This window comes from Rhipicephalus microplus, chromosome 9 (genome assembly GCF_043290135.1).
Source record: "Rhipicephalus microplus isolate Deutch F79 chromosome 9, USDA_Rmic, whole genome shotgun sequence".
NCBI classification, from domain to species: domain Eukaryota; kingdom Metazoa; phylum Arthropoda; class Arachnida; order Ixodida; family Ixodidae; genus Rhipicephalus; species Rhipicephalus microplus.
Window position 1 is genome coordinate 37,725,464 of NC_134708.1, and position 19,496 is coordinate 37,744,959.

Sequence of the window (19,496 nt, forward strand, 5' to 3'; positions counted from 1 at the left end):
AAAAAAAAAACGTGTTTTCGTTATAGAGCGAAAACAGACAAAGTTCACAAGCAGCAAACGTATCTGAACGACGCCACCTCACGACTACGCCACATCAGGAGCAGCAGCAGCGGACCAGCGTCACCGGCACAGGCGATCTGCCGCTCGAGAAAGCGAGCACACTGCCGGTTGCAGACGACAGCAAAGCGGCACCGACGATAGAGACGCGTCAGGCGAGCGCCGAGCGATGGCGCTGGCGTTTGAGTTGTCGGGATTTTTTTGTTTTCCTACTCTAACACGGGAGCCGCTGCCACCGAATCCAATGCACGCGCTGCTGTGCTTAGAGCCAGCGCGGACGGGCGCGCCGGCGGTGTGCGCAGCGTTGAATCGGAGAACAACGACGCCTGTGACGTCTCAGCCTGTTGCTCGACGTCGAAGTCGTCAAGTCGGTGAGTTGTGCGGCGCTGCACAGTTTCTTCTTCTCCCGCTGACTCGGGCCCCTTTGCAACCTTTACTGCTGTTTTTCAAATCGAAAACGTGTTAATCTTTTACAGCCGTTATTCTTCCGGCAATGTTCGAATTTTCAGGTGTACGGGGTAGGAATCGAGAGTTTCGTAGAATCAAGTATGGAACTAAACAACTGAAATACCTTGCACCCACTCCTTTAAATCAACATCGGTAAATTATAATTAGTGTGAAACAACGCGTGTCATCGTCTCTTTTTAAGCAAGGCCTTAAACATACTTTCTGCCCTGTGTATACCTTCATATCTTGAGCAAGACCACAAACTCCGAGTGTTGTACGGTGCTTGTAAAAAATTAAGAGGTGCAATTAGTTGCTGCGCGCGTTATCAACTGTCGCTAATGGTGCTGTCAAGCTTTTTTTTCCCCTCTTCAGTGGGTCTACTTTTAATTTCAATAATTTCTTCGGCATTTTCGTGCAGCTGCTAAACAGTAAATGGGTGGTAGGGTCTTTGTCAGGCTGCCTGAGAACATTCTTTTAGGCGTCACTTCACTCGACGTGTAACATTTTGAAAAGAACGAATGAAAATAAAGTCAAAATAAACGGTTCAATTTGCCAGTGCAATGCTTTTTTTTTTGCGAGTCAGTGTCCCTTACCTTTCGCATCAACACCTAAAGCACGACGAAAAATTGAAAAATTTCTTATAAACACGTGCCTGCACTCTATGTTGGAGCATTTTCAGTGTCCACTTTTTTTCTTCAGCGTCGCGGACGGGTCGGCGTTTTCTTTACATCATTTCAAGCGGTAAATTCTTCGGGACAAACTGATAATCTTTCGAAGAACAATGGGCAAGTAGTTTTTTTTTTCATCAAATTGCACATCATTCGTAATAACGAACATTCCGGAAAAACGAGGCTTGAGAAATATCGCAGAAGATTAAATTTCAGTGCATCGCTTTGAGTGTCTGACCGTGATGGTGATCGTGTCCCGACAAACTGAGAATCCACTGCATCGGCCTAACTTGATTCGCCGATGTTGGTGTCTAAACGATATCGGAAAGTTCGTGCGTCATTCAAAAATTGTTACGGAAGCATGTAGCATTTTGATGCTGGTACACCATTTGCCAATCCCACTTTTCAAAGACATCAGTGAACAGGTTCGGGACTTAAGGTACTATTCATGCGTCTTAAAGTGCGCGGTGTTTTCTGTACTGTGTCACTTTGGCTTGAAATTGACAACTCCCATCCCATCCAACAAACACGCCTATATATCTCGTTAGGACACCTTTTTGATATCATACACACCTAATTTTATTTAAATCAGTATTCTGTAGTTCACATTCTAAAAGTGCTGTGAAAAATTATAATTACTAGCAACTAACAACAAGCTCGAATGTTTAAATCATTCTCTGACTTGTGCACATTGAGGTAATGTTGATAGAGTTCTACATATTCTTGCTCAACAGTAATTGCACAGTGATGCTAGTCAAATATGTCTGCTCATTCCAGTATAACTTGAAATTCTTTTCAAAGTCAAGAGTGATCCGTTCTGGTTATCATTTGAAAAGTAAAATTTGAAGGCTCAAGTAAAATTGTAGCGTAAAGAACAACAGAAATATCATGTGCTTATTAAATAATTGATAGTTGTCAATCGTTTTATCATGCATGCATGTGGGCAAGGCGTCACTTCAGTAGGAATTGTTCTTAATTTTTATGGTAATGAATCGCGTATTATCTATACATAATTACCCAAACATCACTGCCTCACTTTGTATACAGAACTTCAGCTTTTACCGAAAACACGGCTAGGAAAACATCAAGATTTCTTGACCAACCACTACACTATTTTCTCTGCAAATTGTTTAAACCTGTGTAAAGACCAAACTAGCAAGTAAAACTCGCACGCACATGGCCACCACGTTGCACCGTTAATATATGTCGGTATTCCAACTATGAAAACCCTAATTGTTAATTATTTGAGGATACACGCCTAAATTTTGAAAAGAAGTACAAACATGTAAACATAAGAAGTACAAATATTTAAACATAAATGTATTCTCGTATCACTTGCTAAACCTGAGTATATTTTTTGCCAAGTCATCCTAGAGAGCTAAAGAAACTGCCTCACAAAGCACGGTTGTACCCTTTGTTACATCATTACTTGGTATATATATATATATATATATATATATATATGCGTCATATTTTGTTGACGAGAGTGTTGATATATAGGCAGGCCACCCTAACGCACCACGTCGGGCGTGGTGTCCCACTCAAGCCTTTCCATAGGACGCGCGATGTGGCAGTTACGCTTCAGAAATGAAGATCGCTAGCACTTACGTCACTGAAACCACCATGTCGGTGCCCCGCTTCGCATATGCCAGGGGTTTGTGGCACAGCGTGTGAATGTCATCGTTATAACGCGTGAAAATTCGCTCGTTTTTGGACGCACCGAGGCGAATAGTGTTCTCGCTGCGTCGTTATAATATCGGAACAGATTAAACGCGACGTGATTGTGCTACCGTTACGTTACGGCCGCTATGTTGGCGAACAGTATGTTACGAAGCTGCCACCATGACGTCGTGTGCAAGCTATCTATCTATAGGTGTGGCACTCACAGGACGGGGACGAAGTGAAGACGCGAACCAACAAACAAGGGCGCCAGCTGTCTGTCACGAAACAATGTACAGTGCCCTTCACTTTCACGCGGGCCGGCGCAGTGTTGTGAGTCACTGACGAATCGTCAGCGTACGTGATGTGTGTCGCAACCATCGACGCACTCCGCACATGCAACTGTACGCCGAGTAGGCATTTTTGCTTTGTACAGCGGATGTTTCTATTTGTCGACGGTGTAAGCGAAGCTGTCCACACTCGCTGACTCTACAGGACAGCAATCAAAAGTGTGTTCACTAAGGGTGTATCTACGTCGCACGCAAAGCTGCTAGCTTGCCACTCTGTATGTTTCGTCCTCATAGTCATCAGTTTGTTTCGTATTTCATGGCCCTATTTCAAGCTACAAGAGTCGGAAGAAACACCCTGCCGTAGATTTCGCGTTCACCTTGCCGCTCGTGCGTCTTTGAGCCCACCTGTGCTATTTGAATACAGCGCACAGTGACATGTTTCTGAGGTTCATGGCTGCATGCGAGTGACGTTTTTTGCAAGCCAGATATGAGAGAGAGAGAGAGAAGGCAAGGAGGCAATGATGATTAGCCTTCTCAGACGCCACCTATGAAAAATTGTATGCGAGTGTGCAAAATTTATGCAACCTGATCTCATGGCGCGCAATGTACTATTTGAACAAAATAATGCCACAATACTCTGAAGTGTGTTCTAGTAATTAATCATAATTACACCGTAATAAAATACATTTTCTTTTTGAAGTCATGCACGATCTGTTTATGCACAAATAGAAAGAAACCTAAGGCTAGAAATGCACCATGAATTCATTTTGGTGCTGTTTTTTTAGGGAAAATAAAAGTGCACTTGTGCATGCCTCTCGAAAAGGGGCTCGTTGAAAAAAGCAGTGCTCCAGCAAAGTCACGAAATTCAATGGTACACAGCAAAATAACGTTGAATATAGATGCATTATATACTCAGGATGATTAATTCATCAAAAGTTCAGTGTATCTTGTGCCTTCTTAGCCACAATTCAACACAAAATAGCAAATATAAAGGCGGTGAAATTGCTGGAGGCCCGTAGATTTAGATTCAGGTGGATGGTAAAGAACACCGGAGGGTCAAAACTTCCGGAGCCCTCCATTACGGCGTCTCTCATAATCATGTCGTGGTTTCAAAAAGAAAACCACAGATTTTATATTATTATTATTATTATTATTATTATTATTATTATTATTATTATTATTATTATTATTATTATTATTATTATTATTATTATTATTATTATTATTATTATTATTAAAGTAAACAAGAAATGCTGTACGGAATTGCACGCGAAGCTTCCTGAAGGTTTAGGGAAAAATGGAGGTAATCGAAAGGGATCAGAAGTTGTCTAACAGGCAATGTAAGGGGACGCAACTTATTCGGCAAAAAAGGTCTTTTCGTTTGGGTAGCTTATGTCTTGTGGTAACACATGTCAAAACCAAAGCGCTCCGGCTCAATTTTTTGGAGTTTAGCGTCTCTCGAAAAACGTGCTTGCAGACTGAACAGTCGGGAACGCCGACTAAGATGAAATCATGAGAGAAATGAGCAGTAAATTTCATCTAAATCGCATATCGCAGAGTTAAACAACCATTCAAATTCCCAGTTTCATAATATGTCTTTAGAAAGGTTCCTTTGCAGATGTCCTTGATCATGTCATCATTTACCAATCTATGTTGGAGGAATTATGTAGGCCACACTATAGACTGACCTTTAGAGCGACGTTCAATTGTGTTTTGCATTATGGTCTCGGGAATAGTTAAGATATGGTTGCTAAGCGTCCATATACCTTTTCAGCAACATGATGTGCGTATACACAAATAAAGCGAGCATTCATTTCTTCATTCAACGAACCTCAGTAGGTAAACCTGCACTTTGCAAGAGTGCGAACATTGCCTTTTTCCTATTGTAAGTTTGTTTGGGACTTTCTTTATCTTTCTTGGATTACTATATTTCGCAAAGGCATATGTGATATTCCCGTTCTGTAAAACGAAAAATATATAACACTGATTTCTCCCGTGAGCATTGATATCTGCAACCAGTATAGCGTCGATGTCTCCACTTCTTTCAATCTGAAAAGCTGTTGAGAAAAATGAAGAAAACAAATTGCCCGCAGCTTCCCTCGGGGGAACACTGAGGAGGATGCGGAGCATATAATTGGTTAACGGGGTGTTAAAGTGCGACTTACTTGGGTCGATGGCTAAATTGGTTAACGTGGTTGTGAAATGGGGTGTTAAATTGCGACTTACTTGGGTCGATGGCTAAATTGGTTAACGTGGTTGTAGGAGGGGGTGTTAAATGAGTGAACACGTACACACGTATGCGAAAGGGCGGCGCTGGTCGAAGGGACGTCGATCATTGGGTTTGTGGATTCGTTGGAATTCATTTCACCGCGACCTTGGACGTCGACGCGCCGTACAAACCAACCGACGAGCGGCAACTGAGCGAGCGAGCGCCGACCTTGAGTATATATACAGCGCGACGGCGCATGCACTGTCAGCTGTCGAATGTTCGAGAAGGGGGAGAAGCGCAACGGCGCATGCGCGCGCGTCAGCTGCCGATGTTCTCGAAGCGCGACGGCGCATGCGCGCGCTTCAGCTGCCGATGTTCTTGAAGCGTGACGGCGCATGACCGCTACATTATACAGCTAGCGAATGTTCGTAAAGAGGAGAAGCGCAAGCATGTGTAGAGGAAGAAGGGTGCACAGATGGTGGAGGAGTGAAGCGCGCGCAGTGTGCAGAGGAGGAAAGGATGCACAGATGGTGGAAGAAGGAGGAGGAAGCTTGCGGACGGCGCCGCACTACAAGCCTCGAGTATTAGATGCTCCGCATCTAAAAATCTTAAGAACGCTTGAGCATCCCCTCCAAGAGTAGCGCATGTCCGCCTGGCGCTCTTCAGAGCTTTTTAGGAGCTTTGATTGATTGATATGTGGGGTTTAACGTCCCAAAACCACTATATGATTATGAGAGACGCCGTAGTGGAGGGCTCCGGAAATTTAGACCACCTGGGGTTCTTTAACGTGCACCCAAATCTGAGCACACGGGCCTACAACATTTCCGCCTCCATCGGAAATGCAGCCGCCGCAGCCGGGATTCGAACCCGCGCCTTGCGGGCCAGCAGCTGAGTACCTTAGCCACTAGACCACCGCGGCGGGGTTTTTAGGAGCTTTGGCTGGAGTGTTAGAGACACAGCCGCGATCGGCCGTGGTAGAGACACCACTGTGCTCAGCCTCCGGTGACCGGCACCTCAGCCATCGTCTCGGCCATCGCAGTGTCATTCATTTGCGGCTGCTGCCGTCTGATGGACGCCTGTGGGAGGCGCCATTCTCCGAGCCACCGCAAAGGCCGCAGTCGGCACAATAATAAGCATATTTTAGGCAACACCCTCCAAGAGTAGAGCGTGATAGCGTAAACGGGCCCTGTACTAATCACCTTCACAATTACCAGCCTGCCTTCGCTTCACGGTGCATGCCTGGACCGTGCCGTACGAAAAATAACTACTGCGCGTGTAACATCGGCTGATTCTGGAATGCTTACTGCAAGTACAGCCGTCCGCACCATTAGCACGAACTATCCGATGCGTGGCCCCTCCTCGTTTCGACTGCTTCAGCAACACCAAGCGTTTAATGCGATATGTTTGTTGCAACTACAAATGAAGGGTGCGTCGATTTTGGCGGTAAATTTCTGTTTCACCAGCGGTGGGGGACCAGCGGTGGGGGATTTCTCCTGTGCGTTGTTGAACAATAAAAAATTCGCAGCGTGCGCGTTAACTGAAAACCAAATTCTATTCTCTCTCATTCGCCATTAGCAGCTATTGGCATGTACATTCAGCACTATCTGCAAAGAAAGGATTGCTACGTTATACTCGCTGGGTGGCGTAACGTCCTTGGTTTTAGAAAGGCTTAGCGAGCGTTGGGCCGCAGTGCCATGAATACAGTGAACTAGTATATACCATGAACTCGAGGTGGTTAAAGGTGGTAAGTAGACACGAAGCACACGCCGTAAGAAAGTGTATGTTTGCCACCTCTCGTTTAGTCCTTGGAATGTCCGCTGGATGGCGGTGCTTCTATATGCGAAATATATGCGGAATATATGATGAAAAGATGCGAGATGGTGGTACTTGGAGTGCTGAATAGGTGGATGAACGGATACAGAGACAGATGCATGGACGGACGCACGGATGGCTGCATGGACGAATGGACGGATGGGCAGACGCAGGGGTGAATGCATGGACGAACGCAGGGACGGACGCACAGATCGAGTGCGGGCGCACGAACAGACGCATGCATGGCCGGGCGGATGGACGCACGAATGTTCACACAGACGGACGAATGGGTGGATGAAAGCAAGAACGAATGGACGTTAGGATGCTTCGCCCCGCTCTCCATCATTCACCACATCGATATGCTGCCATTTTATGTGTATCTGTGCACTGCAGCGTGTGTGTGTGTGTGTGTGTGTGTGTGTGTGTGTGTGTGTGTGTGTGTGTGTGTGTGTGTGTGTGTGTGTGTGTGTGTGTGTGTGTGTGTGTGTGTGTGTGTGTGTGTGTGTGTGTGTGTGTGTGTGTGTGTGTGTGTGTGTGTTATTGCCTTATTTATTTTCTCACTATATTGGTCCATCAACTTTTGCTCTTATAGATCAAGCACACGTTTGATAGCGCACACACTTTGATTTTTTAGTAGAAGAAATGGCTCACTGGTTGATCTCCAAACGCTCTCAAGCGTAATACATTGCCTTGACCAGTGCCTTTTTTGGTGCAAAAGACAGCATATAGATTATGTAAAGCTTGCCGAGAACACTATATCTTTTTATGGGAGACGATGTTGGCAATAAATTCACAGCCTCCCGTACGCGTGTTCGCTTGGCCTGAAAATATTTTTCTTGCGGGAATCGGTAGAGCGCGCTTCGGAATCACACACCCGAAGTCGCTTTTGCTTATGAGATTGCACTCCACCGGCTACAACGTGCTCGACCTCTTTGACTTAACACGCCCATTAACCAACTACTCGAGTGTATGTACAGAAGGCGCGAATATGAATTTATTCTGCAGTTTAACTATCTCGCTGCTTTTATTGTTTGTGTATTGTGCTGACACACTTTTAGGGGCGAAATTCCTTAAGAGCTCCTTAAGATCGAGGCTTGTCCGTTGGTATTAGCGTGGAGCGTTGTAGCCACCACTTATGACGATGATGCTGATGACGATGAAAAACAAGCGAGTTCCAGACCACACATTTTTTTTTTTGGCCGTCGCAGCACTGCTCATACAAGGTACCCACTGTACGCCATGACGATGACGATGACGCCAATGAGAATAAACATTATCTCTATGATGACGATGGACAACGGCTGGCTTGTGCAGTATATAACGTCTCGATGTGCTCTACGATGCATTTCGCCTGAATGTAAACAACTACCAACCACCAGAAGAACGTGCCTACACCTCGTCTTTGCCAACTTTAGGCTATATCTGACGCCATAAAGGAGTAATAATGAATCCGAAACGAAATTCACAACTGAACCCAGCATACCAGTTACGACCAATAAAGATTGTATTTAACTATATTGTAACTATACACTGCTTGGTACTCATTTACATGCGTGAGTGGTCAATGCCACGTGTGATTTAGGGTACGCCGAACGATCCTACTGCTTAACCCACACATCATCAATCACTTCGGAGAGATGTTTTTATTATTTTTTTCAAACCTATCACCCTTCGGCTTTTCTGATTTCGTGGAGAGTGTCTGCTGTGAGTATCACGTAAAGTTTTCGCATATGCGTTCCAAATTACAGCTTGCGTCTTTCGATAATGAAGTATGTGATATTTCTCTAGGAACTCATTTAAGAACAGCGGTTGTAATCAGTTGAACCTAATTAACACTTCTTATTTGCTGTGTCACTCCAGAGAATTACTACTTATATAAATGACTCAAGGTGCACCATGTAACAATTGAACTTGACATAATCTTGCATTTTACACTTGAACATGCTAAGCAATTCTTTTTTTAGTGTTATTCAATATAGTGGTTTAGCAATCGGATTTCAATAAAAGATTAAACTTAGCATTCTTAGCACTATAGTAAATTACATATACAATACAGTCACTTCATGAATTAGCTCGCTTTTTAAATGAAAGGAAGAAACTTAGGCGAAGGAGACTCGAAAATACGCTCATTTGGTTTCTATAGTAAAACACGAAGTAGGCGGTGTTGTTAGCTAATAATATCGACGTCTGCTGACAAATAAAGAAATGTGTTTTGGCAAGGTCATGTTCAAATTTCACTCTTCCGTTTGAACTCACGCCCCAATACTCTCGTGTTTGATAGCGTTCAAACGCATGATAGCGCGCATATAACAATGAAATATCAGGAAGTCCTCGAAGTGTCTTCTAACGCATAACGTTAGAGAATGTTTTTTCTGTTCACCAGCTATGCCTATGCTTCTTCGGAGTCAACGTTTGTAAGCACTGGCTCTTGTTCTCTCCTCTGACGTCACAGCCACGCGTAATTTATTATTGAAACGGGAACACCGTTTGTCACTGGTTCAATAAAATTGGACGTTTGAAAGGCGGTGTTTTTAACACACGAAGCACCGCTCTGGCCGCTCGCTTGGCTGCTTGCTACGAATATCGAAGGTCAGCTGATATCAAGTGCTTACGGCGATGTTTCAGCAAACGCTGCACGTACAGGCGAACTGTTCCAAAATCAAAAAGTTAGAGCGTGTTGCTTGCTGATCAAGTGCGAGTGGTGGCATTTTGATTCATTTCGTTTTATTATTTTAAATAACCCTCCAGGGTGCGTTACATAACAGGTGTACGTAAAGAAATTACACAAAATGGCGACTACGCAAGTTAACTGCGAGACATTTAGCGTTACACTTTCCAAGAATAAAGTTGGGCAGGCAACAGCTTGGTGTGGCTGAGCGGAGCGGAAGGGTCGACTTGTAGGGCATGACGCACCGCTGTGAACGAGATTTTCTAGGTGACAAGTGAGGGGTGTATATATATATATATATATATATATATATATATATATATATATATATATATATATATATATATATATATATATATATATAGAGAGAGAGAGAGAGAGAGAGAGAAAGAGAGAGAGAGAGTGCGCGCTACGGCGCCATTTACAGCGGGCACTGAATTCAATTATAATTTATTGTAGATTAATAATAGACAGCCCATCGCATTATATGACCTAATAGTTCACCATGTATCTCCGTAAATTTTTTTCAGGGCCAATATTACATATCTATGCCATATCCGAACTTTGCAAATGTGTTTTTTGACTGTACTAGAGAAACTGCATGTGGTTTCTTAACAAGCGATTACAGTACGAAAAGCGAAAGTGATTAGAATTTCCTTGGTACTGCTCCTAATATCTCTTGTGGACCACCCTGCTTTTTCTGCCAATACATGTTTGAGCCAATATGGCAGCTTTTCGAACTATTTAAAACACATACACTACTTCACGTATCAATGAATGTTTGAATGAATATAACAACATTATTGCGAGACCCGGCTAGTTGCTGGTTTGGGCCAGACGGCTCAGATGGAGGATAGAAGACTCTGTCTCCCAGTTGCCTCCTTGGCCTGCTGGAGAGTTCAGTCTAGATCTTGTAGATCAGTTGGGGTGTTTTAGGAGCGGAGCTCCCTATGGTCGACACTTGTCCGTTGGCGTTGGCGTTTGACAATGGTCCTGATGATGATGAAGAACAAGCGCGTTCCAGACCACACGATACCTTTCTCCTAGTACGCCCAAGGTACGGTCTATTTCGGCATGACGATGATAGAGACGCTGATGACAATGAAGATGAGGATGATTTTTATTTTATCTTTATTTATTTTATTTTATTTTACTCATACTGTTAGCATACATGCCAAAACAGGAGTTGCTCATCTGGGCACACAAATTTCAAAAGTCAATGCAAAAGTGGAACATCTCACAATTTGACACAAAGAAAGCAAAATCAATACAAAGAAAAATCCAACATTCAATGCGTACCCTGCAGCATAACGCGGCAGAACACAGGTGAGCAAGTGAGTGCCTTATCACAGCTCAGTTCAACATTTGAAACGCACATTCAAAATCTTTAACATTGTTATACTGTACAACGTCATTTCGTAACTTATTCCATGTGTCAATAGCGGATACAATAAAAGAATTCTTGAACGATTTTGTGTTATGCTTCAGAGGTTCAATGTGTTTTGTGTGCTTTGTCCGCGAATGCGACGTGTCTAGAGTGAAAATTTTATTATCTCTGTTTTGTAGATACCGTGAAATATCTGAAAAAAGACTTTTATGCTGTTGATATTCATTCTTTCGTGCAATGTAAGAATATGAGCCCTAGTTCTTAGACTAGTTACGGACTGCGTTCTACGGTAGGAATTAAAAATAAATCTTAAGGCTCTATTTTGAACCCGTTCACATTTAGCGATATTATTTTGCCTATATGGCTTCCATATCGCGCATGCATATTTCAGCAACGGAAGTACTGGGGTTTTATATGCTATAAGTTTTACTTCAGGGGTCGCGTCACGAAGCCTCCGACGAAGCATCCTAAGCTTTTTTTTGCGATTTATCACAGATATAATCTATATGGTTCAAGTTCCAGTTCAAGCTATCTGTGACGTAAACACCCAGGTATTTATATTCGGACACACGGCAGAGTGGTTCGTCATTTATGACGTGACGAAATAAGAGAGGCTTGGTTTTTCTTGTAATCGGCATGAAAACTGTTTTGCTTGGGTTCAACATCATTTGCCATTTTTTGCACCAAGAGTCTAGCATGCCCAGATGTTCATTAAGCTTTTCCTGGTCGTAGTTCGATTCTGCCTTTGAATAGATGACTGTGTCATCAGCATAGTGCTTAATGAAAACATCGGGCGAGAAGCCGCTGATCATTAATATATAGTAAGAAGAGCAGTGGTCCTATGACAGAGCCCTGCGGAACTCCTGAACCTACCGACTGGCTCGTGCTGTTTGTGCCCCTAATGCAAACCACTTGCTCTCTGTTTATCAAATAAGCCGCTATCCAATTTATGAGCTCATCATTCTGCAGGATTGTGCTAAGTTTATGCAGCAATTTTGGATGTGGTATTTTTTCGAATGCTTTCCTGAAATCAAGAAAAATAATGTCAACTTGCCCTCTGTCATCTAAGATTTGACTAATGAAATGTGAAACCTCGGTGAGAATTGTCACTGTCGAGAAACCTCGCCTGAAACCATGTTGTCGTTCTGCCATTAGTTTGTGCTCTTCGAGAAATTCTGTTAAGTGCTTAGTAAGTACATGCTCCAGTGTTTTACAGCACGTGCTTGTCAAAGACACAGGCCTGTAGTTGTTTACACAGTCTTTAGCACCTCCTTTATGAATCGGTATGACCTTAGCACATTTGCAGTCATTAGGAACCTGTTTGTCACGCAAAGATTTGTTAAATATATCAGTGAGATAATAAGAGCATCATTCAGCATACCTTTTTAAAAAGACATTCGGAATACCATCTAAGCCAGTTGATTTCTTTTCATCAAGGTTCAGAAGAAGGTTACAAATGCCTTCCTGTGTAACGACAATATCAGGGATTGGCGAGGCAGGACAACCTAGGCTGAATTCCGGCAGTATACTATCATCGTCCGTAAAAAACGATTTGAAATAATCATTAAAAGTACAGGCTAACTGAATACTATCGGTAACAGTGCCGGTTTCTTTATTTAAATATTTCTTTATATAATTATTTAAATAATATTTTATTTAAGTAAATTTAAAAATTTAAATGTTTCTATAATGACCTTGTTTATTTATTCCGACCATGAATGTTTACTGTTTTTTGTGTTTTTTAAGTTAGTTCATTCATGATGTATACCATGTTTTTGTGTGTGACCGCTGTGAAGCTGCCCAGTGTATGAGGTGGCCAGGTTCCCCTCAAGCTGCTCAATGCAGCTTTTTTGCCTGGTCATCCTCGCAACTTTGTTGTTGTGAATATAAAAAAACAATACACAGTATTCGATTTTTCTTTCGATAAATATCGCCAAAATTTCTGCGGTGCTGTTTTAATTAACTGCGTTAAAGATTCAGTCATGTATCGCATCTTTGCGTCAGCCAGCTCAGCTCTGAACGACAAAGGGAGCGTCGTGACGTCAGCCGATCTGTGACTTTGTTTGATACTTTTTCGTTTTGCCCGCATGCGCCTTAGTTGTTGTTTCATGTGAATAATTTTTCGCGAAACCCATGGATTCATTCTTTGAACCTTTTTTTTTCGGTCAGGTATGTAACGTTTTATTAGTGTGTGTACAGTTTCTTTAAACCTTTTCCACACATCATCAACCGTTGAACTATCACATGCAGCAATGTGCCTAAAATCTTCATAATCAATGTCAAAAAGGTCCATAATTGAAACATAATCAGCTCTAGAGTAATTGGGCACCAGTACAGACTTTGTGGCTTGCGCTTCATGACGCATGCCCAATAGCTGAAGAATCCCCATACTGTGATCTGAAATACCATCCATCACTTCACAAGTGTTCTTTTGTTCAGCCAGTGATGGACTCAAAAATGCAAGATCAAGTGAAGAGCCACCCTTTTCGTGTACTCGTGTGCACTCCTGTACAACTTGAACCATACTGAGCGAAAACACCCCGTGTAGTAGAGCTCGGGATGGTAATACATCAACCTGACCCGCTTTATACTCCACCCAGTTAATATGCGGAAGATTAAAATCACCGGCCATTACAATTTTTCTTTTTGAATTCTGAAATTCCCTATGTAAGAAGTCATTGAAAGCTAACATGTAGTCTTCCGAAGAATCGGGAGGACGATACACTGCAATGAATGTGAACGAACTGCCGTATAAGGTCATGTCACATGCAATACACTCAATTTCAGGTGGTGAAGAACGTTCTGTGCACTCAGTTGATCTTTTACAGATAATCGCAACACCACCGCCCCTAGATCCGCGATCTCTACGATAAGCTATGTAGTTTGGAGGAAGAAACTCGCAGTTTCAATGCATTCATTCAACCAAGTCTCAGTAACAATGAGTACATCTGGTTCGGGCTCGAGCAAAACACTTTCAACGGCTGAAATTTTATTCAAGACGCTGCGCGCGTTCAGATTAATAACCGTCACTGCATGAGTAGTGCCCACGTTCCTGGATTTTTATGTGGTTTGAAGATTATCAAGCAACTAAGCATGGCTTCCGTGAAACGGTGTTTTCGTCCCAGAAATATGCATCCCTGCTCACGTAAAGTTTGTCATGAACAAGGCGCACGCGCCCACCGCTTCGTTTTTCTTCTTTTGCACTCTCCCAAAGGCGCTTGCGACAATAAACGCACGTACTCGCTTTGAAGAGTCTTCACGCACCGAAACACCTGTTCCTTTCAACTTTGAACACTTCATCAAGATATCGCTCCTTTCTTTGGAGTTGTATGAGCGAAATACTACAGGCCTGGAATGGTCTCGCCTTTTTCCAAGTCGATGTATGCGTTCTACACTACACGGGCTTACACCTATTACAGAAAAAAAAGCTTTCGGTTTAGAGTTTCAAACAGTTCATCGGCTGAATCGTTTGGTCTCTCAGGAAGACCATAGATGATCAAATTATTTCTTTGTTGCCGATTTTCCAGATCGTCGACCCTCCGGGAAAGCACAGCCACTTGCTCAGTTAAAGCAGAAACCGCTTCTTTAGTTTCGGTCAATTTTGGAAGGGATGACTCAATCATAGACAGTCGTTCTTCAAATTTTTTTATGATGCTGCCATTATCTTGTACTTCCTTCTGAAGCTCACGTTGATCACGTTTTATATCAGCAAGTGTCTTGGTCTGTTCTTTCAATGTTTTCAAAATTTTCTCAATTTTTTCTTCAAGTACAGCGGGACCGGGGTTTGTCTCAATATCACCGCTCCTAGCCAACTTCAGCAACACAGACCAGCAATCACAAGATAGAGACAACAGTGTGTTGGGGCACGGCACGACTATAAGAAATAGTTCATCGCTTCGAAAACATGAAAAGCACCACCTCACCTATAAACAAGCAAATACGAGCGTATACATTTGAGGTCATGCTTTGGTGAGTGCCGTGCCCGCAACTGAGTCCGTGTGGATCCGAGGTGTTCCTTATGCACGGTTGAGGGGCGTGCACATCCATCTTTGATTGGACCACGTAGTCACAGCATGGCTCGTCGATGACGTATGCCGCTGGCTCCAGGGGAACCGCGTGAATGCGTCCGCTTGTTGAAAGACGTTCGACGGAGTAAAACACACTTGGCATAGTCGTGCTTCTTGCAGAAATGATAATCGGAATCTGTAAACAAGCCAAGACGAGCGTATTTGAGGTCATGCTTTGGTGAGTGCCGTGCCCGCAACTCCATGGACAACGATGTGCTTGTGCAGTATATGACGTCTCGGGATGCTCTACGGTACATTTTATGTCCTGGCACAACAGGTTCCTTGACACGCCTTTAAATTTCGCCCGAATCGCAATGCACCCGCAGGGAAAAAGACTCGATTCCGCGACCTTCGGTTAAAAAAAAGTAAGCTAACAAAACAAGAAACAACTGGAGAATCAGTTCACAAAACTCTTTTCTTTCATCTCATCAAGGCAAAATGAATCGCAGTTCCCACAAAGTTTGATGGGTAGCTGAAAGGAAGCGAAACAAAAAGCAAACACTTTTCTTCCCCAGTTCGTTCGTCAACAAAGACGTACGACCGGAAGCGTTCCGCGACCCCAACGGCGAAGACGCCGCGTGCCTCGACAGTGGTAGACTGTAGAGAGTGCCGTTGTTATAGTAATAATGAAAAGCAAAACCGTGTCCACCCCCACCAACTTAGCGCTAGCTAGAGCCCCCACGTCACCGCCGCCCCACGTATGCGCTGCAGGTTGTGACAAGCGACTTGACACCTTTTGTTCTCGGCGGTGGTACGAAGTGCGACACGTCGACGCTTTCGCTCTCTCGTACATTTATGGATCAAGGCCGTGCTTCGTGCGGCGTGTGCAGTACGTACGTGCGACGGCGTTCGATTCTTTTTTTTTTCTTTGCTTCGCAGCCATCAAGGCCGTCATCGGTGAGTTCTTGCGTCATGCATAGCGGCCCGTTGTACGTAGCGTCAAGGTTCGCGTGTTTTTCAACACTGCGAGGGTGGCGAGAAGTGGCGTAGTGCTCCGTCTAACTGCGGCTTCGATTACACATATTGTGCGTCCATCCATTCTTTGCGAAGAGTAGTGAAGAAATGGTTGCGAACGAAATACAGAGGATGAACAAGACAGAAAAAAATGCTCACTTCAAACCGACATTATTAAGCAGAAAAATATCCCACCAGAAATATTTATGCACAAGTGCAGTCACAATTACAGAACTGTTTACATCGACGTTTCGCCGCAGTGGTCAGTCTAACAGTTATGGCACACGACTGCTAACCAGAAGGTCTCGGGATCGAATCCCGGAGGCGATGCCGGCAGTTTCGATGGAGGCGAGAATCGCACGTTAAAGAAGCCCAGGTGGTCAAAATTTCCGGAGCCCTCCACTACGGCGTCTCTCATAATCATATGCTGGTTTTGGGACGTTAAACCCCACAAATCAATCAATCAATCATGGAGGAGAGAATGTTTGAAACCCGTGCACGTGGAAGAGCCGCAGGTGGTCTAAATTTCCGGAACCCTCTTCTACGACGTGTCTCACGACCATATCGTGGTTTTGGGACGTTGAACCCATGATATTCGTTTTCATACCGACAGCCACTCTGAAGCGTGTTCGACTTGCTGGCGGACCCGAATCTGTCAGGAGCATGAGTATAAAAGGTGCTTGGCAGGCGGGCGTGTGTGTCACCGGTGACATTTCGGCGAGAGAACGTGAATGTTACGTCACACCTTAACTTATACCACAGTGCATGGCCCCGGTGCGAAAGGTGCCATCTTAACGGCACCATAACTGGAGCGCACATGATCTTACAGTGCTTCACCTTGATGAAGTGCCAGTTTTTTTGTTTTTTTATATTAGGTGGGCGTTTTGAAAGACGCCGAAATTGGCCATAGTCAATGACGCAGCAGTAATCGTAAGGTAGATTAGAAAGTTTGTGTTACGCTTTCGCGGGGTGGTCGTGACACAAAAGTAATAATTAACGCATAAAAGTGGGAAACAAGTTTTTTTTTTTGATAGCGCTTCCCTAACATCACAGAAGAAAGCTCTGCTAGCGCTGCTAAACTTTCATGCGTTCCTCCGGTCAGAACGGCTCTGAGAAGAACGCCTTATCTGCGCGTTCATATCTCTTGTTTTCGTTTTTGTTATTTCTCTCTGTCCTCTTTCTGATACCTATTTCTCCATCTCAGCGCTTCAATTAATACTCGGGACCAGCAGCCGTAGCCTTGCGGCTCTGGTTTCGGGCTTCTTAAAGTTCGAGGGCGCGGCTTCCATTCCCAGGCATGGCACCCACACTTCTACGTGATTCGAGTGCAAGAGCACACGTGTCACTATAATCACGTACACGCTGGAGAACCCCATCTGGTCCAAATTCATCCAGAAACCACCGCTTCGGTGGGCCTTATCATAACGGGGTTTCTGCATGTGCAACCCGAGAAATTATCATTGCTGCTTTATGTCAAAAGTTGGTGTTCCCGCTTGTTGGCCACATGACAGACATTGTTAGGGTTCTGGCTCAGGAAGGCTTACAGAGGCTATTTGCTGTTCAAACACCATCATGGCCTGTATGCAACCTGAATGTGGTGATATGCTGTTGCGTTTGCGTAGGCAAAAAAAAGAGTTTGTTTCAGCTTTATTTGTTACAGCTATTGCTGTGGGCATGGTTCCTCTGCAGATGTGGAGGGGGAAGAGGGAGGCGAAGGTTCGTCACAGCGCACACCTCCCTAATATGTCAATGTATGCGACTTTAGCGCCCGCGCTCTTGGGTGACCAGGGGGCGCCCACCTCCTGCGCCCCCCCCCCTCCTAATACGTACGCCTATGGTTGTAGAACCGACCAATGCTACTGCCGGTTCATGCTCTCTTTGCTTTAACTAGAACATTTTCTTCAGCCCTAATCCGCTGCCTATAGTATGTCTTTCTGTGCCATCCATACTGAAAGCGATGAAATATCAATTCCGCTTTCCAGAACTGACGCTGCACGGAAACTCCACATGCTTGCTTGCAAGCGCACCTCGTCACAATAGAGCGAGTCACATTTCATCCATGCACGGTTAGGTACTTTGGACCCAACTCTTAGTCTTCGAATTCCTCCGGAATTACGCCGACGAGACGCTACTATGCTGTGCAGATTATGGTTGGGCGTCGCATTTACCAATGCGTACGCGTTCCGCATAGGAATGGCCGACACTGCTGCATGCGACCATTGTGGCAGTGATGAAACAACTGGGCACATTCTGTGTGAATGTCCACAATACTGCTCGCAGAGACAGTCACTCTGCAATGCACTCGACGACCTGGACAACCAGCCTCTTTCGGAAGAAAGAATCCTGCGCTGCCGACAGGACTTTATGTCGCAGAAGAAGGCGGTGAAGGCGCTCCTGCGCTTCTTGCGTTCAACCAGCCTGTCCAAACGACTGTGATCGGAACTCCCTGAATGTGTGCGCATGTGTGTTTTTTTCTAATTTAATTCTTTTATCTCTATTTCTATCCTCTTTCCGACCCTTTTCCCCACCCCCGTACAGGGTAGCAAACCAGTTCGTCTAGGTTAACCTCCCTGTCTCTTCCTTTTATTTATTTCTCTCTCTTTCTCTCTCTGTGCCATATAATGTGCTACAATATTTACTCGTATGAACTCTGGCGCTGTGACCGTTCAACAAGCACGCGAATAACGGCTGTCACATAGTTCGCCTAGTCTTCATGCTTGCGGCTTCAAAAGAAATCGTCGCTTTGTTCACTGAGTGCTGTGTTTTGACTTTCGTTTCGCGCGGAGGGACGGCTCGCTGTGAATATCATCAGCTAATATGAACTGGTGAGCCTCAAATGACCAAGGCAGGGAAGTGGGCCAGCTGTATTTTCTTCTTCCGACAGAGCGTCTCCAGGAAAAGCGGAGACACAAGGAGCCGAAAGAACGAAGTTTAGTCAAATCTGTGTACCACCCGTCATTCCCAAAATGGCCGAAGCTCCATGCACTGCTGTTCTCTTAGACCTAGATGTGCACGGGGGGATCAAAGGTTCCCAGGCCGCGCTGCCATAGGAAAACATAGAATTGTGGACTGGGAATTTATGACCAGCCCTGTACCTTAGGTGCGCTGTTATAAAGTTAAAAGATTCGTGCGACGCAAAACGTGCGAGAAAGCCGTTCAGAGGTTTGCGTTCTCATCGTTCAGTGATGCGACCATCCGCAAACCCCCAGCAATTTTTATCGTTGGGGGTTCCAATACACCGTGTTCGCTGGAGTTTCGCGACTCGTTGGTTCAAATGA

At 44.3% G+C, this 19,496-nt stretch overlaps 1 protein-coding gene across 1 annotated transcript in view; it reads left to right on the forward strand.

The window, feature by feature from the left end:
- Window positions 1-304: 304 nt before the first annotated feature.
- LOC119163695 (beta-1,3-galactosyltransferase 5) overlaps window positions 305-19,496 on the forward strand; it is a 143,900-nt gene continuing 124,708 nt past the window's right edge. The window contains exon 1 of the mRNA XM_037415754.2: window positions 305-428. The gene's annotated coding sequence lies outside the window, so the exon portion shown is untranslated. The remainder of the gene's footprint in view (window positions 429-19,496) is intronic.